The sequence below is a fragment of the Bos indicus x Bos taurus genome, chromosome 7, assembly GCF_003369695.1.
Source record: "Bos indicus x Bos taurus breed Angus x Brahman F1 hybrid chromosome 7, Bos_hybrid_MaternalHap_v2.0, whole genome shotgun sequence".
In the NCBI taxonomy this organism is placed as follows: Eukaryota; Metazoa; Chordata; class Mammalia; order Artiodactyla; family Bovidae; genus Bos; species Bos indicus x Bos taurus.
In genome coordinates this window covers 80,557,905-80,564,925 of record NC_040082.1, presented here as the reverse complement: position 1 = coordinate 80,564,925, position 7,021 = coordinate 80,557,905, and positions in this window count along the sequence as shown.

Here is a 7,021-nt window from a genome sequence, read left to right as displayed (position 1 = left end):
GAAGTTACTGATATTTCTCCCGGCAATCTTGATTCCAGCTTGTGCTTCTTCCAGCCCAGCATTTCTCATGACGTACTCTGCACATAAGTTAAACAAGCCGGGTGACAATATACAGCCTTGAAGTACTCCTTTTCCTATTTGGAACCAGTCTATTGTTCCATGTCCAGTTCTAACTTGCTTCCTGACCTGCATACAGGTTTCTCAAGAGGCAGGTCAGGTGGTCTGGTATTCCCATCTCTTTCAGAATTTTCCACAGTTTATTGTGATCCACACAGTCAAAGGCTTTGGCATAGTCAATAAAGCAGAAATAGATGTTTTTCTGGAACTCTCTCACTTTTTCAATGATCCAGAGAATGTTGGCAATTTGATCTAGAGCCTGAAATACAGGAATTATTGACTAAATGCTTATTGAATGGATGAATGATAGAAATAATCAGAAAAGCAAAGATGACTGTAAAAACAGGTTTGATTCATGATACTGGATGCTTGGGGCTGGTGCACTGGGACGACCCAGAGGGATGGTATGGGGAGGGAGGAGGGAGGAGGGAGGAGGGTTCAGGATGCAGAACACATGTATACCTGTGGCGGATTCATGTTGATATATGACAAAACCAATACAATATTATAAAGTTAAAAAAAAAATACCTCAAAAAAAATTTTAAAACAGCTCTTCTTCAACCTGACATCACTGTCTAGATGCCAAGGAAAGACTGCCAGAAGGTCTCAAACTTTAGGCACTTAATAATCACCTGGGCATCTTGTTATAATAAACAACTTTTATTCACTAGGTATGTCATTGAGCCTGAGTTTTGGTATGTCTGAAAATCTCCCAGGTAATCCTATTGACTGAAACCACATTTTGAGTAGCAATTTCCTAGTCAGCATCAACTAATTGGTCTTGCCATCACTAGAATCTTGGTGAGCTTCAAGGGTCAGGCAAACTTATCCATGGTTAATAAAATAACATGCGTGTCTTGGTACACAATAAGCAATCAATTCTAAAAATTCAAATCATAATTTCATCAGAAAGATAATAAATTAGATTTATATAAGGCACAGGGAAATTTACCTAAAGAAAACTTACATCAAAAATCTTCCCATTCCCATACTACAGAATGAATTTCAGAATTTTCTATCAGGTGAAGTTAGTGTGGTCAGCTTTGAACCATAGCTTAAATTCACCAGCCAAATCTTCAGCTATAATATGTCTTCAGATCAAAGTATAATTCTTCCAAATTTCTTTATGAACTTCATTCTCATGAAAAATGGAAAAAACAGTGAAAAGTTGATCACTATTCCAGAAGTTTTGTTATTCAGTAACAAAACATTTGTTATTGATTTTTAAAGGGGAATAAGAAAGTAGAGAGCAAAATCAAACTTATATTGAGTAAAGTGACAGATGAAGTTGACTGTGGTATTTTACAAACTAAAGCCTTTGAGACCAAATGGAAAAGACAACATATCCCCATTGATAATTTAAAAGTGTGATTTTGGAAGAAGATATTCATTTGTTTACAGTGAGGACTTATATTGGTATACACTGCTTCTACAAATTAAATAATTACTCAAAAGTCTCTATGTAGAGTTTCTTTACAACCAATATTTAAAATAGTGGGTATGCTTAACTAAGAGCTAGCATGCAAAGTAGAATCTTAATAGGAAGGACTTAGAAAGTAAACACATAAACTAGAACGCAAAGAACTGAATTGGCTGGACTCCAAATTCATGACACAGCCATTCAACTATCCATGCAGGGTTCCTGTTTTGCTTTATTTTCCCTCTAATCTTCAATCTCCATTTCTAATCCATTCCTCCATCTGTAAGAAATTACTCTTATTACATTTAGCACCTTTCCTAATAACACAGGTATATTTGAAAAGTGGTACTGTTTTGTTGTGTCTTTATGTTTTAAATTTGCCAGCTATACCATGTTAGAGGTCTTCTGTTATCTTACATTTTCCTCTCAACACCATGTTTGAAAGATTTCTCCACATAGCTCTGTCTTTAATTTGTTACCCCTGTGAATATCACAGCATTTCTCCCATCTGCTCCCCTAGAGATAGATCGGAGAAGGCAATGGCAACCCACTCCAGTACTCTTGCCTGGGAAATCCCATGGACGGAGGAGCCTGGTAGGCTGTAGTCCATGGGGTCACGAAGAGTCGGACACTTACTGAATGACTTCACTTTCACTTTCATGCACTGGAGAAGGAAATGGCAACCCACTCCAGTGTTCTTGCCTGGAGAAACCCAGGGACGGCGGAGCCTGGTGAGCTGCCATCTGTGGGGTCGTACAGAGTCGGACACGACTAAAGCGACTTAGCAGCAGCAGCAGAGATAGATACCTGTGTTTTCGACAATGCCGTGTTCTACAAATCATTTGCAAGTAATCAAGCTTATATATGCCTCCTTAGAAACTAAAAGTTCCACAGGAGTGGAGTGGATGGGTCCTGGGATCTACACACATGAAATTAAACTAAGTATCTCCAGACTATTTTCCAGAGTAGTTGTTAGAATCTATAGTCTCTGCTTTAACCATTGTTCTGTTAAGTTTCTTCTTCTTCTTCTTTTTTTTTTTTTTGATCGCTTAGATCCTTTATTTTTTTTTTAAACTTTACAATATTGTATTAGTTTTGCCATTTACTAAATATTCTAGATATCCCTTCTCAGTTTTTGAGTTCTCAGATTAACTTCTCTCAGCCCATTCTCTGTCAGTTGACTTTACTGATGGTTCCCTTCATTGAACAGAAATTTACAAATTTTTATGTAGTCAAATTTCCAAAAGTTATTCTTTCCTGACCTATTTGTAGCAGATATGATTCCCCTATTTTTTCCCAGCTAAAGGAACACAAACATTGTAGCACAAATAAATCTCTGATTTCAAGGAAAATTCAGACTCTCTCTCTAGCCCTAGAAGATGAATCTGACTGATTCAATCCAGTCATAGGAATTGCATTTCTTCTACCAGTGATTTCCTTAGATATCAGATATGACACAGTTCTGGACAAAGAAACAAAATAGGGCACATGCTTGGAGTTTCCCTTCCTCTTACATAAGTATCTTCACTTAGGGAAAGCCTTGCCCACTCCTCTTCCTTTCCTTGCTCTAAGTGATAGCATGAGATAACTACCATGTAGCGAAAAAGGCACACTAAAGACAGGAGAGAAGAAAAAAAGTTACAAAAAAGCTAGGTTCCAGGTGGCATCACAAAGCACTTGGATTAATCCTATCAGATTTAAGCACTGTAATTTTTGTTGTGTGACAAAAGTAAACCACTATTTCTTTAATCAGGGCCGAGATTTTTTGTGACTTGAAACTTTATTTATCTTATATTATACATTCTTGGAGAAGGCAATGGCAACCCACTCCAGTACTCTTGCCTGGAAAAACCCATGGGCGGAGGAGCCTGGTGGGCTGCAATATATGGGGTTGCGAAGAGTCGGACACGACTGAGCGACTTCACTTTCACTTTTCACTTTCATGCATTGGAGAAGGAAATGGCAACCCACTCCAGTCTTCTTGCCTGGAGAATCACAGGGACAGGGGAGCCTGGTGGGCTGCCGTCTATGGGGTCGCACAGAGTCGGCACGACTAAAGTGACTTAGCATACATTCTCAGTCTGATATGAGGCTTCCCAGAAGTAGACCCAAAGATAAGGATTCAAGATGTAAAAATACTATAAAGAATACTAGCAAAGTACAAAGATATTTGAAAAGGATAATATGTCAAGATCAAATCTGGTTTGTTCTAGTAATAGAAGGCTGATTTAACATCTGAAAATCAATGTAATTAACTACATCAAAAGATTAACTTTGAAAAATCATATGATCATCTCAGTAGATGAAGAAAAGTGATTTTATAAAATTAAGCATCTATTCATGATAAAAATTGCTACTATACTATAAATAAATAGGCACAGCTTATTGTGTAAAAGGTATCTATGAATCCTACTGAAAAAATTATACTGAATGGTAAAATAATGAAAACTTTAAATCCAAGAATAAGGACAAAATATGAATGTCTGCTGTTACCAATTCTAATAACACTGTACTAGATATTGCAATAAGGTAAGGCAAGAAAAAAATAAGAAAAAGATTGGAAGAAAAAAACAAAACTTATTTTCCAGGTAGTATAATAAGTATGTAAAAAGTCCAAACAATTCTACAGATAAACTATTAGAACTAATACATGAATTCCAAATAATCACAACTTTTAAAATCTATTTCATGTCTAAATATGGATAAGAAACAGAATTTAAATTTAAAAATTTAAATTTAAAAAATATTTATAATAAGACCTTTAAAACACCCACCAGCTTGGAAAATATCTAATGAGAACTATGTAGAAACCACAAAATATTACTAAGAGAAATTAAATAAAGAGCTAAATAAACAGTGAGATGTAGTATTTTCACATATTGGGAGTTCAAATTATAAGGATGTTAGTTTTCATGCGTTATCTAAAGATTCAAGGAAATTCCAAACAAAATTTGAGCAGGTGTGTGTGTGTGTGTGTAATCTATGTGTACACATGGAAACAAGCTAACTTGAATACTATATGGAAATTTAAAATATTAATAATAACTCTGACTTCATTAAAAAAAAATTGGAAAACTTACACTACTGGATATGCTACTCTAATTAAGACAGTGATGTATTAAACAATAACAGAATCAAGAATAAGAATAATTGAGAGCAGAGCAGAAAGTCTGATACCCTCTTTCCCCTCAGGGAGACACTAACCCAACAACAATACAGGAACCAATTCCCTTTGTGAGAGACCAAGAAGCCAATTAATCAGATCAGATCAGCCGCTCAGTCGTGTTCGACTCTTTTCGATCCCATGAATCCCAGCACACCAGGCCTCCCTGTCCATCACCAACTCCCGGGGTTCACTCAGACTCACGTCCATCGAGTCAGTGATGCCATCCAGCCATCTCATCCTCTGGCATCCCCTTCTCAAATAAGTCAACTCTTCACATGAGGTGGCCAAAGTACTGGAGTTTCAGCTTTAGCATCATTCCTTCCAAAGAAATCCCAGGGCTGATCTCCTTCAGAATGGACTGGTTGGATCTCCTTGCAGGCCCAGGGACTCTCAAGAGTCTTCTCCAACACCACAGTTCAAAAGCATCAATTCTTCGGCGCTCAGCCTTCTTCACAGTCCAACTCTCACATCCATACATGACCACAGGAAAAACCATAGCCTTGACTAGACGGACCTTTGTTGGCAAAGTAATGTCTCTGCTTTTGAATATGCTATCTAGGTTGGTCATAACTTTCCTTCCAAGGAGTAAGCGTCTTTTAATTTCATGGCTGCAGTCACCATCTGCAGTGATTTTGGAGCCCAGAAAAATAAAGTCTGACACTGTTTCCACTGTTTCCCCATCTATTTCCCATGAAGTGGTGGGACCGGATGCCATGATCTTCGTTTTCTGAATGTTGAGCTTTAAGCCAACTTTTTCACTCTCCTCTTTCACTTTCATCAAGAGGCTTTTGAGTTCCTCTTCACTTTCTGCCATAAGGGTGGTGTCATCTGCATATCTGAGGTTATTGATATTTCTCCCAGCAATCTTGATTCCAGTTTGTGTTTCTTCCAGTCCAGAGTTTCTCATGATGTACTCTGCATATAAGTTAAATAAACAGGGTGACAATACACAGCCTTGATGAACTCCTTTTCCTGTTTGGAACCAGTCTATTGTTCCATGTCCATTTCTAACTGTTGCTTCCTGACCTGCATACAAATTTCTCAAGAGGCAGATCAGGTGGTCTCTTGTTCCCATCTCTTTCAGAATTTTCCATAGTTTATTATGATCCACAGAATCAAAGGCTTTGGCATAGTCAATAAAGCAGAAATAGATGTTTTTCTGGAACTCTCTTGCTTTTTCTATGATCCAGTGGATATTGGCAATTTGATCTCTGGTTCCTCTGCCTTTTCTAAAACCAGCTTGAACATCAGGAAGTTCAAGGTTCACCTATTGCTGAAGCCTGGCTTGGGGAATTTTGAGCATTACTTTACTAGTGTGTGAGATGAGTGCAATTGTGAGGTAGTTTGAGCATTCTTTGGCATTGCCTTTCTTTGGGATTGGAATGAAAACTGACCTTTTCCAGTCCTGTGGCCACTGCTGAGGTTTCCAAATTTGCTGGCATATTGAGTGCAGCACTTTCACAGCATCATCTTTCAGGATGTGGAATAGCTCAACTGGAATTCCATCACCTCCACTAGCTTTGTTTGTAGTGATGCTTTCTAAGGCCCACTTGACTTCACATTCCAGGATGTCTGGCTCTAGGTCAGTGATCACACCATCGTGATTATCTGGGTCATGAAGATCTTTTTTGTACAGTTCTCCTGTGTATTCTTGCCACCTCTTCTTAATATCTTCTGCTTCTGTTAGGTCCATACCATTTCTCTCCTTTATCAAGCTCATCTTTGCATGAAATGTTCCTTTGGTATCTCTGATTTTCTTGAAGAGATCCCTAATCTTTCCCATTCTGTTGTTTTCCTCTATTTCTTTGCATTGATCGCTGAAGAAGGCTTTCTTATTTCTTCTTGCTATTCTTTGGAACTCTGCATTCAGATGTTTATATCTTTCCTTTTCTCCTTTGCTTTTCGCTTCTCTTCTTTTCACAGCTATTTGTAAGGCCTCCCCGGACAGCCATTTTGCTTTTCTGCATTTCTTTTCTATGGGAATGGTCTTGATCCCTGTCTCCTGTACAATGTCACGAACCTCATTCCATAGTTCATCAGGCACTCTATCTATCAGATCTAGGCCCTTAAATCTATTTCTCACTTCCACTGTATAATCATAAGGGATTTGATTTGGGTCATACCTGAATGGTCTAGAGGTTTTCCCTACTTTCTTCAATTTAAGTCTGAATTTGGCAGTAAGGAGTTCATGGTCTGAGCCACAGTCAGCTCCTGGTCTTGTTTTTGCTGACTGTATAGAGCTTCTCCATCTTTGGCTGGAAAGAATATAATCAATCTGATTTTGGTGTTGACCATCTGGTGATGTCCATGCATAGAGT